The following is a 25,744-nucleotide window of genomic DNA, read 5'->3' as shown; positions in this document are numbered from 1 at the left end:
GGTTTGGGGACACAGAGAGTGCGTTATTCAGGTAACATTTCGAATCATTTCTGTTATATTGATGTGTGCATGGATCTAGGGTTTATGGAACCCATTTGGTGATTAGATGGATTATTACCTTGTTACCCGAACGAATATAACCCTGTATTAGGACCTTTAGAGGTCCAGAAGGTCCCATGCTTGTGTATTTCGGAACCATAACTATCACAGGATGCAGTTTGAGCGGTTGCATGGCATGGACTCGCCGAGTCGATGAACAGACTCGGCGAGTAGCTTGAAGATTAACTGGGACTCGTCGAGTTGTTCTTCAGGCTCGGCGAGTTGAGTCGGGGTGGCCCCACGATTCTTCCAGGAGGAACTCGTCGAGTAAAAAGGGGATACTCGACGTGTAGAAAGGGGATTTTAAGGAATCGGTGAGTCAAGGGCGAGTGGACTCAGAGTCGTTGAACTCGGCGAGTCTTGGGGTGACTCGGCGAGTTAGGTCGCGGGCTGAGTGAAGTTCTGAGTATGGGGACTCGGCGAGTCATAGGGTTGACTCGGCGAGTAGGGTCAGTCAGGGGTTGACTTTGACCTTGTCTTTGACCAAGGATTTACCAGTGGTTCCAGGGGTATTTTGGTAATTGTTGTTTATTGTTTGAGTTCAGTGCATTGGTGGCTATCCAGAGGTGGAGATCGTATCAGTGATCGGAGCAGCTTGAGCTATCTGTTCAGTCGGCAGTTTCGAGGTGAGTTATCCTCACTATATCGCTAGGGTTTATGGCACCAAGGCCGACCCTCTTTATCGGATGGAAATCCGGGTAGTTGTCATTGTTATGATATTGGCCGGAAGGCATTACATGTTATGGGCCGGAAGGCGTTGCTATGTGGACCGGAAGGTCATGGCCTGGAAAGGCGTATGTATGCATTTAGTATGTTGATTGATTTATAGGGTAATGTTATGCTAGTGACCGGCTAGACCGGTATCTTGTTTAGAGTAATGCTATGATATGTGATCTGTTGATCGATTGTTGTCTATGAACTGCTATATGATTATTTGTTATGTTATATATGCATTTTATGCTTATGGGCCGCAAGGCAATATGTTATGGGCCAGAAGGCAATATGTTATGGGCCGGAAGGCGATATGTTATGGGCCGGAAGGCGTACATGTGGTTGGTATTCTGGGGGTATCTCACTAAGCTTTCGGGCTTACAGTTGTGGTTTTATGTTTCAGGTTCTCAAGAGTCTGTGGCAAGGCGAAGGCGTGATCGTACCGTTCCTCGCGTTGGTGTTTTATGATATGAACCTGGGAAATTACTCTGTTAAATAATGTATTGAAAACCTTTTTGTAACAATGTTAATAAAATGGGTGTTTTTGAAAAGTTTTAATTGTTTTGAAATTTTGGATGTTACAGCGAAACACCAAACTATAATCATACCAAACCCTCAGGGAACAACGGATACCAAGACGAAAACCCGAAACACGAATCCATAACCATGCCAGACCCGCAAAACGACGAATACCGCATCGAAAACCACACAAAGATACCAGTACAAACAATACACCACAAAAATCGCAAGATAACAATACATCAGGAAAGAAACATACCCGCAGCTGCATCCGGCACTGCTCTGACCTCCTCTGCCGCAAGCTGATAAGCACGACCCTGAGCCCCTGGGGGCCCCGCTCCACCCTGACCTCCATCTGAAATCCTCAAAGTGGCCAGTGCTGGAGCCTGCACCGGTCCTACAGAAAGCTTTGGACAGTTGACCTCCATCTGGATTTCACCCCTCGGGCAATACTCCTCAATCATGAGGTCTTTCATTGTTTCCCAGCCCATGTCGTTGGCTCCGATGAGAGGTAGAGCTTTAACGTGGCCATTCCACCACGTCAGGGCTTTTCCTTCAAAGGTGCAGGCAGCATATTTAACCTTGCTCGCTGCAGGACATGAACAAATTTTGAAGACCGATTCAGTCTTCTCGAACCATTGCGAGAGGGCAATGACTCCGCCGGTTCCATAGAAAGACTTCGGCTTACAGTTGGTGAAATCCTTGTAGGAGCATTCTTTCGTGCGCACATGGATTTCGGCATGAGTGGATTCAACAGGGGTTCCACCTTGGCTATTGTTAGTTGAGTGATTGAGCCATAGCAGTTGCCACTGCCGCAGCTACTGCAGCATTTAGAGCCGCGGTATCGATGACAGGAGGAGGAGGAGGTGGATGTGCAGGGTTATTCCGGGGAGATTTGTGAGGAGGCATCTTTCAGCTATAAGTTTATAAAGACAGATACAATGGTAAGAATCAATTGTAAGCAAGTTGAGAGTGACACATGGACTAAATAGCCATAGCCCAATAGTTGAACGTGTGTAAGAATTGAATTCACAATAGGGAAGAATAGTAGGGAAACGTAAGTAATAAGATTTTCTCACAGATTAGCTAGCTGTCAATATTACTGGTATTATTGATGTAATGGGTTTAGGGAAAAATCGACCTAGCAGTAGGTCTTACATCATACAATACGGAAAAGTTTGACAGTTACTAGATTTCTAGTTAGCATACTGAGAGTTAGGAATATTTTACAGACAAGCGTTACCAAAAGTCCAGTTACTAAAGGCTATTCCTTAATCAAAAGACAAAGATGTACTAGACATCTTCTAACGACGACGGGAACTCCTAGGGTGAATCCTCATATCTGCCAGTTGACGAACCACTTCTTGAAGGTGTCGTTCGTGAGCTCTTTGGCGAACTCGAAGTTCAGCGATTTCGGTGGTTAATTGTTGTCGCAGTGCATCATTGGTTCTCCTCGTCCCTTCGAGCGCTTCTTCTAGATGTCGAATACGGACGGTATTAACGCCTGAGTTGGCATCAATTTCCATGACTCGGTCGATGGCTGCTCCACCTTGCTCGACATTTCGAGCAATTCTACGCACCATGATAGGCAAAGCTCTATCCGCAGAACCACCTTCACTAACGTTGTAAAAGGTTCGGTCCCCAAAGTAAGGTAAAGGTTGACCCTGCTCGTCGCTCCAGCGATTCAAGTTGTTCACCCACAAGGGAGTGGGACCTGGAAATGCTGGTCGGGGATCGTTGTTTGGGGCTTGACCTATGGGAGGTAGATTTTTGACTTCCGGCTCGGAGTCAGATCTGTCAGAAAAGCCTTCTGCGAGGTGGTCATCCAAAGGGATTGGATGCTCATCTTTGGGCTCTTCTTCTTCGATCCACCCTGCATTGCCTTCATTTGGGAAGTACGTGTCGCCGTGATGGAATCCAGCCATGATATCTACGCGAGAAAAGGGATATAAGAATATTGTATATATGTAGCTAGTAGTACAAAATACACCTATAGTATTTTAAGTTTAGACTCTACTGATCTTCTTGTGGTATTGTTGGTAAGTTTTTAGACTTATTAACACATTACAACCATTCTAGGGCATATGCTAATCACTCCTCGAACCAGCATAGTTGATCAGGCTATGCCATTCCTAAGACTGACCATACATCCCCGAGCTTACCTATGATATTTAACAATCGTAATACTTTTGTTCTTGTCGTTGTGACACTGATTTTAGTATGAATGCAGCCTAGTATACCTAATTAAATATTTTGGTATTTAATGTATAGACTCTCGGTCAGAGTGTTTTAATCCCAAATGGGTTTATAGTTTAGTATATCTTTTATGGGTTGATATACTTAATTCACTATAAACAATGCTCTGATACCAATCTGTCACACCCCAAAACCGAGAACGGCGGAAATGTTCTGGGGTAGAGGACGTCATGTAAAGTATCACAACACGGTAAAAGTAAACAAGCAAACAACATCATCCATTGCATTAAATATATAATTTTAATACAAGTGTGTTCTGTACAGTTATAGACAGCAAAAATAATGTAAGTCAAAATAAAGAGATGAGTCCTGTATGCGCTCCATCTTCTCAAAAGCTGGTCTCGGTACCTGTCTACTGATGACCTGAGAATACAAGTTATTTTGAAAGAGTTTATCGGCATTAAGCTGGTGAGTTTATAAGTATTTTAGTGTCGGTGTTTGTTATCAAAACGTTTGAACATGTCTCAAGTGTAAGTTTGTAAAATGTATGTAAATGTTTGTAAAAGTTTGAATCTCTCAGAAAAACCTATATTTTCTATTAAAGTAGCCTCTTACCAAGGCCTACATGTTTTGTATGTTCGTTTGTTGTAAAAGTGTGTAATGTCCCAAGTGTAACTATTATTAACAAAATATAGTTTGTACATAAATGTTTAAGTGAAATAATCACTAAATGTATATAATGGGTAAACTAATGTAGTACTGTAGTGTTGTATTATAGGAACTACTGCTGTACTAACTACCTTAAACCGGATTTATATTAAGGTATCATGTGATTTATTGTACCATACTATCGACTGAGTAACAACGACAAATGTAAGTCGTTAAAAAGGTATGACGTTTGGCACCCATAGACCTGCAGCTCCGGCTGTAGCTAGCAGCAAGGTGTAGGATAGTCAATCCAGTATAGATCTATACGCAAACTCACGCTCTCCCTCCAAGAGACTCTGGTTACAACTCGGGCCATGACATTTAAGGCATGCTCCGATACAGTGGATCACATTTATGTAAGTGTATGTATGTATATGTATATGTATTGTTCCTGTTCTAGTATCGTTGTATATGTTCTCTTTCTAGTATAGTGGTATGTGTTCTCATAATAATATCATGTAAATGTTCTCGTAGTAATGCAATGTATATGTTCTCGTAGTAATAAGTATTGACTCGTGAACGAACTGGCTCATTGATCTAGCAAAAGTATAAGTGTAATCCTGTGTTACCCAGATGGTAACTTACTAATGATGTAACTAATACGCATGAATATGGAAGTACTTTTATGTCTATATATGCACATATGACATATAATTAATATTGAAACGACCCTCAGACGGCTACCCGACATCCCACCAGACCACATCCAAATCGAGGAAAAGGAAATAGGGCGGATGGCCTTCCTAAGCCTTTTAAACATTTCTTATATATCTATGCATATATGGACATGCAATTTATAAGAAGTATAATAAAGTTTAAATAAAAGTATTTGATAAGTAAAAGAGTTTGTAAAACATTTTGAAGTAAAACAGTTTGATAAACATTTTGAAACAGTGATGAAATCATTGTTTTGGTAGTTATTAATCACATGTGATTGATGTAATAACTATAAGTATTCAACTTGCATTCCCCCCCCCCCTAAAAGCATATAAAACATTTAAAGTATTTCAAAGGTTAATTAAAGGGGTATAAACTCACCTGTAATGAGTGGTTCTGTTGACACTGTTGGATTTGGTGCTAGGTGTCAAGTGGTGACTTGAGTACACGCGCGAATCCTATTAAGCATATATTGGCACATATATGGATTTAATTAGTGTTATGAACAACTAATTGGTGATTTTGGGACCACCTTAAGGACTAGTAAACACTTATAATGAAGTGTTATAATCATATATGGTTGTATGAGGGTTTATAAGGCTATACAAGAGGGTGTATGGCCAAAATACACACTATATGTGTGTGTGCGGCCAGGTGTGCGGCCTAGTGTGCTGCCAGCACATGTGTGCGGCCCTGTGTGCGGCCATGTGTGCTGCCAGTTGGTGTGTGTTGCCATGTGTGCGGCCATATGAAGATCTTGGTGTTCTTGGTGTTCATGGTACCTTTTATGAAGATCTTCAAGGAGAATCGATGATACTTGAGAGGATTTTCGTGTTCTATGCTTGAAGAAGTGAAGGAAGTGTTCAAGAATGATCTAAGTGTGGCATATATAGGTAGAGCGTGCGGTTGGGAAGGTGTGAGGCTGCAAACAGGAGTGTGGTCGCACAATCAAGTGTGTAGCCGCACACTCCATGTGTTGGAGTGTTTGGCCCGGTTTTGATTTCTACACTTCGAGTTAACCCTTTTTAACACTCCTACCTTGATTATTTTGGACTCCAATAGCTAATTCTAAGTCTATTTTAAATCCCTCATGTTATAAGGCATTATAGCATTAGAATTTATCATATCTTCTTCACGCAAAGTCAGATTTAGATGTTCTCTATATTTTTGTAATCGTATGATTGTATACTTTGAGTTATATCATGAAAGTTCATACTTTAACATGATTTACATAGTAGGTTTATCACATTACTAGTTTAACAAAATCACATTACATGATTGGCATAATCACATGTGGTTGTTATTGACCTAATTTTGACGGGTGTTACATTCTCCCCCCGTTAGAATAATTTCGTCCTGAAATTTATTTTGTGGATGGGGTTTTGTCATATAGTTGGGGGTATTTTTGTTTCATTTGATATTCCCAAGTATATTCAGATCCTCGTAAAGAGTTCCATCGAACTTTCACTCTGGGAATACGACTTTGTTTTAATCGTTTGGTTTATCGATCCATGATTTCGACAGGTTCTTCTACAAAGTTGAGTTTTGGTATTGACTTGTATCTCGTCGAGAGATACAACAAGAGTGTCATCCGATAGACATATTTTAAGATTTGACACGTGAAAAAATCATGTACATTGCTTAGCTCTTGAGGTAACTTGAGTTGGTATGCGACAGAACCAATTCTTGCTAGAAAAAGGTCCTATATACCGGGGGTTTAGTTTGCTTTGTTTCCTAAATCGATTTACAGCTTTTCAAGGAAAGACCTTCAACATTACTCCATCTCAAACTTCGAATTCTAAAGGCTTACGTATTATGTCAACATAGCTCTTTTGACGATCACGTGCTACCTTTAATCGATCCTTAATTTGCACAATCTTTTCAGTTGTCTCGTGGATTATTTTTGGTCTAGTACGTAAGGCATCGCTTGTATGCTCTCTGGCCATCTGCGTTTCTCCGAATTCTGCCCAACACACTGGCGAACAACATTTTCGTCCATAAAGAGCCTCAAACGATGCAGCCTTGATGCTGTTGTGATGACTATTGTTCTAGGAAAACTCAATTAACGGTAAATGAGTATCTCATGCATTTCCAAAGTCTATTACACAGGCTCGGAGCATATCTTCTAAAGTCTGAATGGTTCTCTCACTCTGACCATCAGTCTGTGGATGGTAAGCTGTACTCATGTCTAGATGTGTTCCTAAGGATTTTTGTAGAGATTGCCAAAATCGTGAAGTGAATCTACTATCTCGGTCAGAAATAATAGAATTTGGAACTCCATGCAATCTGACAATTTCCTTAAGATAAACTCTAGTCAGCTTCTCCATCTTGTCGTTCTCCTTAATTGGTAAGAAATGGGCGGACTTAGTCAACATATCGACTATTACCCAAATAGTGTCGAACCCACTAGGAGTTTTAGGTAACTTAGTGATGAAGTCCATTGATATCTCCTCCCATTTCCATTCAGGTATTTCCGATCGTTGAAGTAAACCTAAAGGCTTTTGATGTTCTGCCTTTACTCTAGAACAAGTCAAATATTTGCTCACATAAGTAGCAATTTCTGCCTTCATGTTTGGCCACCAATAATGTACTTTTAAATCTAAGTACATTTTGTTAGAACCTGGATGCACGGAATATCTGGACTTGTGGGCTTCTTCTAAAACCAAGTCCCTGACTTCACCGAACTTATTAGTCCAAATTCGGTTCATAAAGTATTGTATTTCTTCATCTTTTCATATAAGTTGCTTTTCCATTCCTCACAAATCTTCGTTATTGATGTTTTCTTCTTTTAGAGCCTCAAGCTGAGCTTCTCTAATTTATGCGGGAAAGTTAGAATGGATAGTTATAGTTAATGCTCGTACCCGACGGGGTTTAATATATTCTTTCTGACTTAAGGCATCTGCTACCACTTTTGCCTTTCTGGGATGATAACGAAAGTCACATTCTTTATCATTGAACAATTCGACCCATCTTCGTTGTCTCATATTAAGATCTTTTTGGTTGAAGATGTGCTGGAGACTCTTGTGGTCGGTAAAAATAGTACACTTAGTAGGGTATAAGTAATGTCTCCAATTTTTTGTGCAAAAACAACAGCTCCCAATTCAAGATCATGGGTAGTGTAATTATTCTCGTACACCTTATGTTGTCATGATGCCGTGACAACCCGAAATTTCCATTTGTACGAACATTATCTATTCAATAGAAGCTAGTCCAGTTTCAGTAAATTTCATACTTTTCCGGATAAGTTGTGTACATTAGGGTTTACGTTTAAGGAGATATCAGGAGAGTGGATGCTCCTGGTTTTGTGAAATTTGAGCATTCCAAGTTTCATAAAATTTCAGTCCAATTTCCAAAATAAAAATATTTTCTGTCAAAATATTTCAGGACTATAAATAGATTTCTGAATTTAATTAATTCATTATTCACATTTCTAACTAGAGAAAAGCCATTTTCTCTCTCACAGATCTTCGGGTTTTCATCCCAGATTGTGAGTCTACTTTCCTAGATGTGTTTTATTACTTGTTTTATGCTTTATAACATAGATTACATGTCTAAAATCCAAGATCCGGGAGTTTACCGCCCAAGAACGTTCTTGGGGAGTAAACTCCAAAACAAGGCCTAAAAGCTACCTAGTCTCATTTCCATGTTAGGCAACTAGCTAAGGACTTAATGTATGAACATTAGAGGCTAGAAATCAATTAAGAACCACAAGTTATAGGAGTTTACGGCCAAGGATATGCTCTTGCGCCGTAAACCCCTTTTTCAAGGGCTAAGAGTGCCCTAAACACCCCTAAGGCTTTAAGACAATTACCCTTTGATACTTGTAACTTGAATGGGGAGTAAATGACATCAAAATCATCCCTTAAAGGGAGTTTACGGCCAAGGAACATCACTTGGGCCGTAAACTCCAAGTGAAGGCACAAATGTGTGCCTATTGTCCCCTTTAGCCTTAAGCAAAAACATGGAAGCTATCCTACATGTGTAAGTGACTTAAATGAATTAAAACCAACAACCCATAGGAATTTACGGTCGTAAACTCTAGGGGATATGGTCTTGAGGCCGTAAACTCCTCTATGGAGCATTCTAGGGCCTTAAACTACTTCAAGAATTATTCCACAAGTGCTAGGCTTATTCTAGGATTAATATAGCACCTTAAAACACCCAAAACCACCAAGTGGGGAGTTCACGGTCGTAAACTCAAGGGTTTACGACCGTAAACTCCAAAGGTGGGGTTTGTTGGGTGGTGAACTCTTATACAAGGCCTTTGGAAGCTTCAAAACCTTTTGCCTTGTCCCGTAGCAACTTAGATGCAACCATTAGGACCTTTAACACTTATGCAAAGTGTTTTCATGTTCCTAAGTGTCCCAACTTATTTTATTAAGTTATTATTTGGCTAATTAGTTATATATATGCTTATTATATGATAACTAGGCTCGTGCGTGTAAGTAAGTCTCCGTTTGCCACCAAGCACGGTATCCGACACTACAATCCAATCAGCTCACCGCAAGTGAGTTCATGCCCCTTTAATCAACCTTTGAAACGATTTTAAATGTTTTAAATACTTTATGGGGGGGATACAAGTTAAATACTTATAGTTATTGCTTCAATCACATGTGATTGCATTTAATCACATGTGATTAATAACTAGGAAACCAATGATTTTATCACTGTTCAAACTGTTTATCAAATTGTTTCACTTCAAAATGTTTTTGTCACATCCCAAAACCGATAACGGCGGAATACGTTTCGGGGTGGAGGACGTCATGTACAGTATCATCATAATTGCATAATAGTAAAAACAAGAAACATACAACCATTGCATTTACGTAGTGAATTTAATTACAAGTGTGTTTTATATTGTTCAACAAACACCAAAAGTAATTCAAAAATAAGAGATGGGTCTTGTATGTTCCACCTTCTCCAAAAATGTTGCGTCTGTACCTGTCTATCTTTGACCTGAAGATACAAGTTATTTTGAAAACGAAAATCAGCATAAAGCTGGTGAGTTCATAAGGGTTAGTGTGAGTTCTTGTATAAAAAGCATTAGAACCAATAGTACGAAAAATGTGCCATTTACATTCATAAGCAGTAGAAAACCTAGAAAATCCCATATTTTCCAGAAAATACATTATAAGTGAAAATCTGTGAAAGGTATGCATTCTTCATTTTTTAAAACAGTTTATTGTAAAAGTATATTAGCAAATATCCAATTAGTAAATGTGATAGAATAGGTTAAGCCTGTAATCAGTGATAGAGGTGCAAGCTTCCTTTAGCGATAGATACTTACTTACTTCGGGATGTAATTTAGCATTTACTGTAGTATTTTAGTATAGTTAGAGTGTATTCCTTGTATGTTACTAATAGTGAGGATAATAGAGGATCCCATGACCTTCCCCGTCATGCACAGTATAGTGAAGTGGTGGCATCCCTGGGCCTGCACGGCGCGGACTGAAGTTAACAGTCAGGATGTAATAGCGTCCGCCCTGTATAGATCTATACATGTAGTGTTGTCTTCCTGTCGGAAAACTCCGGGCGTAGTGAGTAGCGAATAGAGTACTTCGTAGTGGGTTAGTGTATTATCGTTTGTTTAGTGTTTTCTCTTATGTTGTAGTGTAGTAATCTTTTAGTATGGATCATAGTGTATTCTCTTGTCAGAGTACAGCCTCGTAATAGTGTGTAATATAGTGCATAGAGTAGTGGCTAGTAGTATTAACTATGCCTATCATAGTTAACTTAGTGTGTATGGTTCTTATCACTAGTGGTTTAGCCATATAATGAAGTGAAACACTCGTATCCTATACTAATATACATGATATATAACTAAGAAGTCAACGACAGTCGGACGGGTAACAACTACCCTAAGCCCACAATCAAACAAGAACAGGAAATAAGGCGTGCTACCGGTCCTAAGCCCTTCAAGTCTTACTTATATAAATATATTATAGTGGATACATTTCATAAGAAAATTTATTTAATTAAAATATTTTCCAAAGGAAACACTTAAAAACCTGTTCATTTATCCAAAATAGTTTAGAAAATGTAAAATCATTTTATAAGGCATAGTGGTAAATCACATGTGATTTGAACTAAAGATAGTGAATCACATGTGATTAATTCTCGTAACGTGGAAAATCGTTATGTATAACTTTCCATAAACATGTATAATCAACTTGTATCCCCCCCTAAAACATATAAAGCATTTGAAAGGTTCATTAAAGGGGTATGAACTCACCTGAAATCGCGTAAATCGGGTAAAAGTGTCGGTTGAGCGTTTGGTACCAAATAACGACTTGAGCACCTTTTTAGGACCCTAATGTCATATGAAATATGTATTTTACAAGAAATTAAACATCTTATGCTTTTCATTAAAGTATTTGGGCATTCTAGCATCGTTTCGGGGTTTTAGGGCCTAGAAGGGGTTCCCGGGAGTGGTACGAGGCCAAGAATGATTTACGGGAGGGTCCATGAGCTCACTCCCTTGGATTTTACGGCCCAAAGGCCACTCCTTGGGAGTTTACGGCCGTAAGCCCCCTAGGCTTGGCCATAAACTCATGTGGTCCTCCAAAATGCAAGTTTAAGGCCTTATTTCACTTCCCTAATTTAATAGCAAGTGTCTTGAACTAATATGGAGGGTTTAAACCCTCATTTTGTGACATTTTGGGGAGTTTACGGCCAAGACTTGGGCTTGGGCCGTAAACTCCATTTAATCCCTCAAAATGGATGTTTAAATGGTACAACACACTTCCCTTCACCTTAGATAAATTCTAGAAGGCCTTAGATGGAGTTTTGGGACATTTTGGCATAAAAATTGGGGAGTTTACGGGCCAAGTATAGCCTTGGCCGTAAACTCTTCTTTTGGCCTCAAAATGAGATGTTTATGTTGAATATAGTGTCTAAGTCCATAACTATATTTGGTATGTACTTGACCCGACCCGGCATGGTCCATTTGGGTTGCACTTCACCCGAACAATTTATGGATAATATTTGAGAATAGTACAAGTTATGATTTATTAATATATTATAAGTTCTAATATATTAATATAAGATCATATTATTTAATTAGTAGTGATCTATAATTAATCTAGGATTAATTTAGTGATCAAAGATATTACTAATTAAATATGGGCTTCTATATTTATATAGTGTGGGCTTATGCTTATTTGGAATGGGCTAGGATTGGATGGAGAAGTCCATGGATACTCCATGGAGCTTTAACCCATGGATCTCATGGAAATGAAGAGACATGGGTATTAGGGTTTACATGGATGTAACCCTAATCCACCACACTATATAAAGGAGGTCTGGGTTCTTGAAATCACACTAGTTGACACATGTTGAGGTGAGGGCCGATTTCAAGAGAAGTGGTGACTATTCTCTTAAAGTTCCAAGTTTGTGGTGATTTGTGACTTTCATTTGAGGCATCCACACTATTGGTGCTAGGCTCTAAAACTCCAAGCAATCAACTACAACTACAAGGTAAGTGTTTCTACTAGCTTTATTTGATTCAAGTTCCCCATGCCATGCTAGTTAGGATATAAGCCTTGGAAAAATAATTATTTGCATGTATCTTAGACAAACATAGATCCAAGGTTTATTAGGGTTGCATGTACACTTAGGAAGTGTTAGAATGCTCAAAACCCTTCAGTGGTATCAGAGCCTAGGCTTGTTTGTTAGATACTTGTTGCAATATGCTTGAAAAAGTCGAAAATTTTGCTGTTTGACTGCTGAACTCGCCGAGTCCATGGGGGGACTCGCCGAGTTCACTTGTATCTTCAAGCTACTCGCCGAGTAGGTTCATGCACTCGGCGAGTAGGGTCGACAGAGTGCAGATTTTTGACTTTAGTTGCTGGAAATGGATTAGAAACATTACCCTAAACTGTTTTGGTACTTGAAAACTTGTTTTAGAAGGTGTAATGTCTTTTCTAACTCATTTACAACAACTAGTTATCAAAATTACAAAGATTAAGTGTGATTTTGATATATGAAAGTGTTCATGTTCATGATCTTGTTCTTATGATGTTTAGATGATCATAGGAATTATTTGTAACCTATGTGGTCGATTAATTCATGATCATAATGTGATTTAATGGAGTCCATAACTTGTCCTCAAGTTATGGAAAACCAAAAGTCTCTTGGATTGAAAACCATTAAAAGAACACAAGAGTTAGAAAAGTGAAGAGTCTTCATTTTATTACTCTATTAAACTCATAAGTTACAAGATATGAAAAGTTTTGAAAGTTTACAAAACTTGCCCTCAAGTTTTGGAACAAGTAAAGTCAAGTTAAAACTTTAGTTTCAACCCTTAGAATTTTAAAAGTTAAAATTCAACCCTTATACTTATATTATTATGATTTAATAATTATATATATATATATATATATATATATATATATATATATATATATATATGTATGTATGTATAAGAACAAAGTCGTCTTACCGCTAGTACGCCTCATTCACGAAGCCGGTCTATAAGGTGGGTATAAGGTTGTTGCCTATAAAATGGTGACTTAATGGGTGTCCACTCTCACCCACCGCTTGCTTGACTGGTGGAGGGTCGTTAGTCGAATGGGTAAGACAAGGACTTATAAATTCTCATTTAAAGTATGATGAATATTATAAAGTAACTAAATGTTTTATTAAATTCCCAATCTTAGTTACTTTAGGAAAAATGTGAATAAGGTGCTAATCCATGAAATCACACTTTACACTTTGATTAAATCGTTGGTGGAGCGTGTGTGGTTAACCGGCACACTAACTTCGACTTAACAAGGTAGGTAAAGGGTGACTTAGGGTTTATTATAGTATCGATGGAGCATGTGTGGTTTACCGGCACATCGATTGAGTGATAAATCTTAAGGGTATCAAGTGATTTGCATGGTTACTTCACACCTCGTTTTGTGATCCTCGGCATCCCAGTCACAAAACTTGGAGGGCACACTCGAGATTGAAACATGCCTTTGAAAAGTTCATTGAATCTCAAAGAATCTAGGAATTTCTAAGAACCAATCAAAAACCTAATACTTAAATATTTCGGTTTTCGTGGTGGAAATTGGTGAATCGTCATTCACCTACCTTTCAAATATGGTATAGCTTAGATTACGACATACCTCTTCTAAGTTATATTATATTATGATTGGATCCTAGCCTTAATATTACATTTGGGTGTTTTATTAAGGACACTCTTATATCTAAACTAATCTTGTTCTCTTCTTTTCAGATGTCGTCAAGCAATGCTGCTTCTGGCTCGAATCCCCATGGCTCCTTTACCCTTATGAACTTGTGTGGGAAAGTCACCTTTGATGGATCCAACTTCAATGAGTGGATCAGAAACATCAGGATGATTACCCGCTACGAGGACAAAGAATATGTCCTTGACAAGGAGCTTAAGGAGATTGATGAGACCACTGCAACTCCTCAGGAGATCGCTGACTTTCGGGCACATGAAAGGGATGCTACAAAAGTGGCTTGCATCATGATGGCCACGATGACAGCGGAACTCCAAAAGTCTTATGAGGTACATTGGACCTTTTGAAATCATCGCCAGAGTTGGTCCGGCAGCCTATAAGCTTCATCTACCTCACGAACTTAGTAGCATTCATCCCGTCTTTCATGTTTCAAACCTCAAGAAGTGCCTATCTGATGAAACCCTAGTGATTCCATTAGACGAGATTGAGATCGATGAAAACCTCAACTTCGTGGAGGAACCGATCGAAATTATGGATCGAGAAGTTAAACGTACGAAATAGAGTCGCATCCCGTTGGTGAAGGTTCGCTGGAATGCCAAGCGGGGACCGGAGTTCACTTGGGAGCGAGAAGACTCGATGAAACAGAAGTATCCACAACTCTTTCTAGATCCATGATTTGTATTTTCTCTTATCACTTGTCTTGAATTTCGGGACGAAATTCCCTCTAACGGGGGGACAATGTAACAACCCGAAATTTCATATCACTTCTTGTACCTCAACTTGTAATCCAATTCGATCAACCAAACGTCATTTTCAAATTCGTTTCCGATTTCGCCATTTTATTAAGTCATTAGTTATATCAATCTAAAATGACTTAATGGGTGTCTTATTACATTTAGAAATCATTTTAACATCCCACTTTAGTAATCGGAATAATTATAGAATCGACTGTATCGAGTCACGACAAATTGGTCGGGTATGACCAAAAGCCTCACTTAACGTCGGTATCGGGTAAAATTCCGTCGTGTCCAATTCTCGAACACTATATAAAGTGTTCTAAGACTTCATTTGAAGCCTTTGGCCAATTTTTCACTAAACTCTCACAACCTCTCTCCTCAAGCTAGAATTAAGGTCCAAATCTCAAATTTAAGGCTTCAAATCTCTAAGGTACTTTCTTTAGCTTGTATTGTAACCTTCTTAGCCTTCAAATTAGAGTTCAAAGCATGGATTAAGACCACATTCATGAGTTTACGGCCATGTAGCCTTCATGGGCCGTAAACTCATATATCATGGGTTTTTAAGCCCTAAATTCACTCCTAAGCAATTTTGGACTTTAGTTATGGCTTAATGGCTTCATGGACAAGACTTTTATCATTTAAAACATAGATTTTGAGCCATTTGAAGGAGTTTACGGCCAAGGCATAAGCTTGGGCCGTAAACTCATGTAAATGAGGTTTTCATGAACTTAAACCCTTCCAAATCATAGTTGGGACTTAGATATGACATTAGGGCTTGCTAATCTAGACTTGGAACACTTTAAACATGATTTTTAGGTGATAAAAGTGAGTTATGGCCAAGACATATTCTTGGGCCGTAAACTCCTCTTAAATGGTGATTTAGTGCCTTAAAACATGTCAAAATGCTTTCAAACTCAACCAATGACTTTGTAGTAAAATCTAGATGCATCTAAAAATAGTTTAAGGGTTTGTAACACATCAAAAATGTCATTTATAGGAGTTTACGGCCTAGGAACATACCCTTGGCCGTAAACTCATAAAACTTGCTTAAGGATGCATCAAATTCACTTATATGGCTTGTATAAAATTCTAGAATCACATGTGATTGTTTTTAAGCATCAAAAACTAACTTTTCATGAGTATAAGAGAGTTTACGGCCATAGAACATGCCTCTAGGCCGTAAACTCCCAAAAATAAGTTCAATGGTGTTCTAAATTCATTTCAAGGCTTGGAAAATTAACTAGAATCACATGTGATTGTCCTTTGTAGCTTAAAACTAATCATTCTTGGCCATGGGTGGGTTTACGGCCGTAAACTCCAAGAGTATGGCCGTAAACTCCCTTTTAAATGGTGTTAATTCATTCCAAGTGTTCCAAGGCATTTTTAGATATCCATTCTAGCAACCCTTATGTCCATTTAAGCCCTTAAACCTTTAAAATCACACCAACATGAGTTTACGGCCGTAAACTCATGTGTGGGTGTGTTTTGTGGTTGAAAACTCTTTAAAATGTTTACTCTTGGGGAGTAAACTCAAGTCCCAAGTCCCTGGTGCCATTACAAGTCCGAAGATGTCACCCGGGTCACTCCAAACGCTCGTTATGAGGTGTTTAACCTCGTTGGAATGTAATGTTCCATATAATTAGTGAATGTATCCCTAATTGTATATATATGGACATTATTTCATTTTACATAGGGACATCGCGAGTAAACAATCCCCGAACCAACGTCTAGTATCCAAAATCGACGCATTTCCGAGTCCGGTGAGTTCATACCCCTACCCTTTTTCACTGTTTTTCACTGTTTTCAGGGGGGGGGGGAACACAAGCAAAGTACAAGGGTTTTCTTGTACTCAAAACTTATTTTCATGTGTGTGTTTCACATTTCATATGCTTTTAATATTGATTACACAACTGATAACTAGTAGAATATACAGATCACTTAAACATTTATTTGTGAAATGGGTTTTATAAACTGTTATGTTTTATATATTTCACAAATGGTTTCCACACTTTATCAGTTAAAAGCATGACATTATAACGTATGAACAATATAATTCGTACACTGTCTTGTCCTCGGTAACATTCCACAGAGATACGCGAATGGAGGATTGCCCTATTATTACTAGTAAATTTGTTATTCCATATGATTGGAGACACGTCCTCGGCGAACACTCCACAGAGATACGCGAGTGGAGGACTACACCCGTAACCAGAATCTCTGGAATTTAAAGAGCGTGACTTGAGTGTATAGATCTATACGTGGCTGACTACCCCACACCTGGCTGCTACCTACAGTCGAACCGAAATGGTTCAAGGGTTATGAAAGTCAACGTGGAGTATGGGACTTTCCTGGGAAAGTATGGGATAAAAAGAATAGAACAATGAAGTGGATAATCAAACTATATTTTACTTTTATGATACAACAATCAACTTTTAAGAAAATATGGGATTTTCTTGGTGTGTGTTATATTTTCAGAAACAGAAAGGAAACATAAACATTTTCACAAAACAAAACTACTTATGAACTCACCAGCATCATGCTGATTTTTAAACTGCTTGTGTTCTCAGGTCAAAGATAGTACAGGTACCCGAAGACTTACTTAATTCAGGATCGTGTGCGTGCAAGGCTCGTTCGTTTTGTTTATATCTAAAATTATGTATCACAACTGTATAAACTGTGTCTTTTGAAACAAATTGTAAAACTTTTAATATGTAATGTAATGTTTGTTTCACTTTACTTACTATGTACATTCGATTTGATACTCAACGTGGAGTCAACCCCGGAAATGTTTCCGCCTTCGGTTTTCGGGGTGTGACACTAGTGTTGTTTTAAAGCTTCTTATATGCTTAATACACTAGAAATCATAGGAAAACACTAAGATCTGAGAGTTTACCGCCCAAGAACACCTTGGGGAGTAAACTCTTATAAAAGGGCCAAAGTGTGCCCAATGCCCCTCAAAGCCTTGGAACTCAACCTTGAGCTACCAGGACATGTTTAGACCACAAATTCATTAAGAAACAAAGGCTAGAAGTGAGTTCATGGCTAAGGATGTTCTTGGGCCGTGAACTCCATTTTTAGGTGCCAAAACACCCTAAAAGCCTTCCTTAAGCCAAGAGACTAGTTTAGACAAGTACCCTACTGAGTTTAGAACTAGCAAACACCTTTAGAACACCAAGAGTAAGGTGTTCACGGCCCAAGAAGTTCCAGGACCGTGAACTCCAAACAATAGGGCCAAATGGTGCTATAAACTCTTTTAAAGCCTTGTACACTAGCCTAGTTTAGTTCCTAGTTGAATTAGGAACTTGAAAACACCAAAAACACCCATCCAAGGGAGATTATGGCCGTAATCTCCATGGGATTTGGTCCCAGGGCCGTAAACTCCTAAAAGGAGTTATATAATGCCCTAAACTCTTCCATAGACCAAGCCATTAAGTAGAAACGCTTCTTAGAGTCTTGTAGAGCATCAAACACAACATGGTTACCTAAGTATGAGCTTATGGTCGTAAACTCATGAGTTTACGACCTTAAACTCATTTGGTAGTGTCATTAGGGCCGTGAACTTCATGGTGGAGTTTTCCTTGAGCCCTACGCATAATAACTTCCCCTACAAACACCTAGATGCAATCCTAGAGGCTAATAACACTTGATAAAGATGTTTAGCATGTCCTAGGGTGTCTTGACTTGTTTATTAGTTGTTTATAGACTAATTTGTTACATATATGTGATATTATATGTTAACTAGGATCATAGAGTGTGTTCAAGACTTCACTTGACACCTAGCAGTCCTACCTCTTCTGTTCATCCGTATCACCCACAACAGGTGAGTTCATACCCCTTAATCAATGATTTAAATGTTTTATGGGGGGGATACAAGTAGAATCATGCTAGTTATTATATCAATCACATGTGATTAATAAGCAGCATTTAAATGATTTGCTACACATTAGCTGTTTTACCAAACAGTTGTTATTCAAAGGATTTTCATATACGTTTTTATATGTTTAAAACTCCTGATTTAATTGTTCATTATACACTATATGTTTCATTTCAAACTCATTTACAATTATGTTTCAAACAAATGTTTCTTTGTATTTAAAATTGTTTTGTTAGATAAGTACTTCCAACCTGTTTTATAGATTGACATCAAGTTGATCTTTTCTTAGATAGTAATCCTGTTCAAAAGGTTTTACAAAACTTATTTTATGCTTTGATATTGTCAAATGCATGTCTATATATGTATGGTTATATAAGAAATGTTTAAAGAAATTAGGAAGGCTATTCACTCTATTTCCTTTTCGCGCTTGAGATGTGGTCTGGTGGGATATCGGGTATCCGTCCGAAGGTCGTTTAAATATTAGTTATATATCATGTGTACATATATAGTCATAAAGGTTCTTCCAATTCAATTCAATACCCTTGGGTAGTAAGGGTACACATCCATGTTCATACGTACCAATTACATTACTAGTAAGCTACCGTATGGGTAGTTTAGGAAGATACTAGGACTATTACTAGAATGCGATATCATACAATGAGTCAGTTCGTTCATGAGTCAATACTTGCTAAATAGAGATAACATACATTACAACTAGTACACACAGTACATTACTATACATGCTAGATAGAGAGAGAACACACGTTACAGCTAGCACACACAGAACATTACAGTACATTACTATACTATTACATAGATATGTTTTACATGATTACGCTTACATGAGTACGTTTACATATATACGTTTACATGAGTGCAGTTACATATACTTGATAGGACAGACATCACTAGGTGCTATAGCATAGAACAAGTTCAGGATCTAACTATACCGATGAATCACAACGCATTGTGATAGTTATATCGGGTATACATGATCATAGTAATGTGGATGTTCACGGCTTGCATACAGGCAGGGGTCATGTAAAGGTCCGAAAATCCCTTTGACAGGGGAGCGTTTAGCCTGGGATCTAGCCATCACATTAGGCCTTATCCATTAAATAAGGCAATAGGAGTACAGAGGTAGTCACTTATTACAAATACTACAGTACTTACGAGATTACCCTAGACTTAAGGTAATTAGTACGGTTGTAGTTCGACACTACACCATAGTACTATATCATTTTCCCATTACATTCACTTCGTGAACATTCACACGACGCACGGTAATGTAGAAACTATATTTTTGGTTAATGATAGTCAGATTTGGGAAAATACACACTCTTACAAGAGCCACACACACAGATACTAGATGCCTTGGTAGAAGGATACGATTAGTAGGAAACATAGGGCTTCCTAGGATCATACAAAACATTTTCAATACTTACAGTTCATATACATTTTCAATACTTACAGTTCACATACATACAAATACTTCCATACAAATTAAGACACTAAAATACTTATGATCTCACCAGCTTTATAGCTGATACTCGCTTTCAAAATAACTTGTATCCTCAGGTCAACCATAGACAGGTACCGATGCAAGGTTCAGGGAAGATGGTGATCGTTCAAGACGCATCTTTCATTTTGATTTATTGTTTAGTGTCTATTATAATTTGACAGAACACACTTGTATTAAAATTATATTAATAATGCAATGGATGATGTTGTTGCTTGCTTACTACTTTTCATTGTTGTGATACTGTACATGACGTCCTCCACCCCAGAACGTTTCCGCCGTTCATGGTTTTGGGGTGTGACATGTCCCAAAATTTATTTTGTGGATGGGGTTTTGTTAAATAGTTGGGGGTATATTTGTTTCATCTGATATTCCCAAGTATATTCAGGTCCTCATAAAGAGTTCCATCGAACTTTCACTCTGGGAATACGACTTTGTTTTAATCGTTTGGTTTATCGATCCATAATTTCGACAGGTTCTTCTACAAAGTTGAGTTTTGGTATTGACTTGTATCTCGTCGAGAGGTACAACAAGAGTGTCATCCGATAGACATATTTTAAGATTTGACACGTGAAAAAATGATGTACATTGCTTAGCTCTTGAGGTAACTTGAGTTGGTATGCGACAGAACCAATTCTTGCTAGAAAAAGGTCCTATATACCATGGGTTTAGTTCGCTTTGTTTCCTAAATCGATTTACAACTTTTCAAGGAGAGACCTTCAACATTACTCCATCTCAAACATGGAATTCTAAAGGCTTACGTATTATGTCAACATAGCTCTTTTGACGATCACGTGCAACCTTTAATCGATCCTTAATTTGCACGATCTTTTCAGTTGTCTCGTGGATTATTTCTGGTCTAGTACGTAAGGCATCACATGTATGTTCACTGGCCATCTGCGTGTCTCCAACTTCTGCCCATCACACTGGAGAACGACATTTTCGTCCATAAAGAGCCTCAAACGGTGCAGCCTTGATGCTGGTCTGATGACTATTGTTGTAGGAAAACTCAATTAACGGTAAATGAGTATCCCATGCATTTCCAAAGTCTATTACACAGGCTCAGAGCATATCTTCTAAAGTCTGAATGGTTCTCTCACTCAGACCATCAGTTTGTGGATGGTAAGTTGTACTCATGTCTAGACGTGTTCCTAAGGATTTTTGTAGAGATTGCCAAAATCGTAAAGTGAATCTGCTATCTCGGTCAGAAATAATAGAACTTGGAACTCCATGCAATCTGACAATTTCCTTAAGATAAACTCTAGTCAGGTTCTCCATCTTGTCGTTCTCCTTAATTGGTAAGAAATGGGCGGACTTAGTCAACCTATCGACTATTACCCAAATAGTGTCGAACCCACTAGGAGTTTTAGGTAACTTAGTGATGAAGTCCATTGATATCTGCTCCCATTTCCATTCAGGTATTTCCGATCGTTGAAGTAAACCTGAAGGCTTTTGATGTTCTGCCTTTAGTCTAGAACAAGTCAAATATTTGCTCACATAAGTAGCAATTTCTGCCTTCATGTTTGGCCACCAATAATGTACTTTTAAATCTAAGTACATTTTCTCAGACCCCGGATGCACAGAATATCTGGACTTGTGGGCTTCTTCTAAAACCAAGTCCCTGACTTCACCGAACTTAGGAGTCCAAATTCGGTTCATAAAGTATTGTATTTCGTCATCTTTTCATATAAGTTGCATTTCCATTCCTCGCAAATCTTCGTTATTGATGTTTTCTTCTTTTAGAGCCTCAAGCTGAGCTTCTCTAATTTGTGCGGGAAAGTTAGAATGGATAGTTATTGTTAATGCTCGTACCCAACGGGGTTTAATATATTCTTTCCGGCTTAAGGCATCTGCTACCACTTTTGCCTTTCCGAGATGATAACGAATCTCACATTCATAATCACTCAACAATTCGACCCATCTTCGTTGTCTCATATTAAGATCTTTTTGGTTGAAGATGTGCTGGAGACTCTTGTAGTCGGTAAAAATAGTACACTTAGTAGGGTATAAGTAATGTCTCCAAATTTGTGTGCAAAAACAACAGCTCCCAATTCAAGATCATGGGTAGTGTAATTATTCTCATACACCTTAAGTTGTCGTGATGCGTAGGTGATAACCTTTCCTCTTTGCATCAACACACATCCCAATCCTTGATTTGATGTGTCGCAGTATACGACGAAATCATCTGTCGCATCTGGAAGGGATAGGATTGGTGCACTACACAACATTTGCTTTAGTTTCTGAAAAGCAGCTTCTTTTTTTTGTCTTCCCATTTGAACTTCATATCCTTCTGGGTTAGTGTTGTAAGTGGCTTGGCTATTTTGGAGAAATTCTCTATGAATTTACGGTAATAGCCAGCAAATCCTAAGAATTGACGCACTTCTGTTGGCGTCTTTGGTGCTTCCCAATTATTAATTGCTTCAATGTTGGAGGGTTCGACATGAATCCCTTAGTTGCTAACTACATGTTCTAAAAATTGTACTTCTCTAATCCAAAATTCACATTCGAAGAATTTGGCGTACAACTTTTCTTTTCTTAGTAGTTCCAAGATTATTTGCAAAAGTTGACCGTGTTTTTTCTTGGTTTGTGAATATATCAATATATCATTGATAACTACTATCACAAATTTATCCAAGTACGGTTTGCAAACACTATTCATGAGGTCCTTGAGCATTGTTGGAGCTTTGGTCAATCCAAAGGCATAACTAAGAACTCTTAATGACCATACCGATTCCTAAATGTTGTTTTCGAAACATCGTCTTCTTGTACTCCAAGTTGATGGTATTCTGATCTGATATCTATTTTGAATCTTCTAAAGTCTTCAACTGTTTTAGTCTATCAACCACCGTATCCAAGTTTAGTTGTGCATCGGTCTCACCATAATTAAACATAGGTGATCAGTCTACGTTTAGTTGTGGTTCGGCCCATGTACAATAAAACTCGACTAAGTAGTTTGACCTAAAACTTTGCATTGAATTCTTATTGAGGGTTTGGGTTTTCTATATTTTTAGGTTATACATGTGTTCTCATCGTGGGACTGAGTTCATACATAACTCTATATCTTTATGTTTGTTGTATTCATGGGTATTATTAATTATTGTTTGTTACTTTGGGTCTAGCTGATAAGGCACCGGCCAGTCAGGACAGTCGGTGGGCAGGAACATTTTAGCGTATAGCCGTTCTAAAATCCAGCAACCCAAGCAACGTGTCTATCCTGTCACCACTCCAGTAAGTAGTCCATCAGTAGAATAATTTAATAATATTTTTATTTGTAGGTTAAGGGATATAACTAAACCTAACAAAGTAAGCCCTAAACTATAGTCGTGCTTTCCTAAGAAAGTACTAATTCACTATAGTTAATAGCTCTGATACCAATCTGTCACACCCCGGCCGTCGGCAGAAACACCGGGCAGTGTAACTTCATTTCTCGTATCATAGTTATCAACTTCCTAAAAACACATGCAATTTAAAATATGTCAACATAAAGTTGGTGAGTCCACAGGTTTTGACTCCATATAAAAATAATACATATTCTGAGTTTCAAAAGTATAGTTTTGAAAGTATAATTTTGACTCTCCAACGTTTACTATATATACCCTAGGTATAAAAGTTTACTTACCAAATAAGTATATACCTATAAGTCTCATATACTATGAATATAAGTGTTTGTAATTCCATACAAACGAAAGTTGCTACGTATAAATCTTATTTTAGATCTATGCGAGTAAAACCACTACGTATAAATCTATTTTAATTCTATACGAGTATGTGTGCTAGGTATAATTATCTACTTAATATACAAGTAGTACCTAGGGTATAATTAGGGGGAAACTTATACTTAACATTAATACTTGTATAACAACAAAGTATAATGCTTCTAACAATTTGCTACCATGAGTCCGTAACCGCTGCTTGACAACAAAACCTCTGACAAAACAATACACTCATGATTTACCATGAGAAACAATACACTCATGATTTACCATGAGAAACAAACACCGCACACTTCATCTATGCCGGAATAAAAATAAAAGGAACGAATCGTCACTCGCTTGTCTTGGGTTGTAATCAACCACGAGTGGGGTCGTCAACCCGTATCTTATTCATACACGACTTCCTCGCTCACACGGGAATAATGGTTACAGGTCAGAGGACTTCCACTAAGATCCCCAATCTTAGTTGATGAATGAGGTAGCTCATGTAGACTTTGACGGCTTCCTATAGTTCTAACAACAAAAGCATTTTCATGTCTAAAACCCTAAGTCACTAGACTATGCTTTTAAAAATTACTCCTAAATTCATAACATTTAGGCAGTATAACAACTATATCTTGAAGTAAAACCAGGTTTTATATTGACCTAAAACCAATAATAACAACATATAACGTTCCTAGTTTTATCTTGACATAAAACTATCAATAGCAATACTAAGTTTTATCTTAACATAAAACTAACAATAACAACATGTAATATATCCAGTTTTATCTTGACATAAAACCAATAATAGCAACATATAACATACCTGGTTTTATCTTGACATAAAACCAATAATAACAACATACTTATCAATTCACATATAGAACTTCCGAGTATAACTCTGGAACTATATCGCACACAAAATATATATAGAATCCTAAGTATAACTCAAGATCTACATTAGTATGACAATAACATGCTTACGACTTTACGATAGTCATATACTTTCAAATACGAAATAACTATATCCCGGTTATTATAACTATCTACGTTGATACTGATATATACTATCATATAGACATAATAATAACATATATATAATAACTAGCATGCATTTTCCCCTGAAAATATTAGAAAGTGGGGCCGTGAAACTCACCTTAATAGCGTGATTTTATTTTATCTAAGTAGAAACGGTCAACGGTACGAGGTCGTCGGGGTTCGGGAAGCGAAACAGCTTCAGAAAACGTGAGAGAAGGAAGGAGATCAGGTGTGAGAAAACAAATGGCCGAACTTGCTATTTATAGGAAGATTTTTGGCCCTCATGACATGAGAAATGATAGATTCACGTCGTGAGCTATGGCAAGAGTCATCCCGCAGCTTTAACGCGTGTTTTCTAGCCTCGAGTAGTGTCCTGCAGCGTCCTCACGTCGTGAGCTTTTGGGTTATCGTTCCGTAGACTTATAGCTTCGAAATGTGGCGTTTTGACTCCTCACGTCGTGAGTTTTGATGCTTGCGTCGTGAGTTTTGGCAGATTAGGGTTTTTGCCACGTGTCATGCTCTAAGACAGCTGTAACTTTGCAAGGTCGTAACTTTTGCATATGAAATCTGTTTTTGACGTTCTTTATATCCACGCGTAGGTAATTCCGAGTACTACGACTTTATTTTGGACTCCAATAGCTAATTATAAGTCTATTTTAAATCCCTCTTGTTATAAGGCATTATAGCGTTAGAATTTATCATATCTTCTTCACGCGAAGTCAGATTTAGATGTTCTCTATATTTTTGTAATCGTATGAACGTATACTTTAAGTTATATCATGAAAGTTCATACTTTAACATGA

This window comes from Lactuca sativa, chromosome 9 (genome assembly GCF_002870075.4).
Source record: "Lactuca sativa cultivar Salinas chromosome 9, Lsat_Salinas_v11, whole genome shotgun sequence".
Taxonomy (NCBI): Eukaryota; Viridiplantae; Streptophyta; class Magnoliopsida; order Asterales; family Asteraceae; genus Lactuca; species Lactuca sativa.
Note: the sequence above shows the minus strand (reverse complement) of the source record.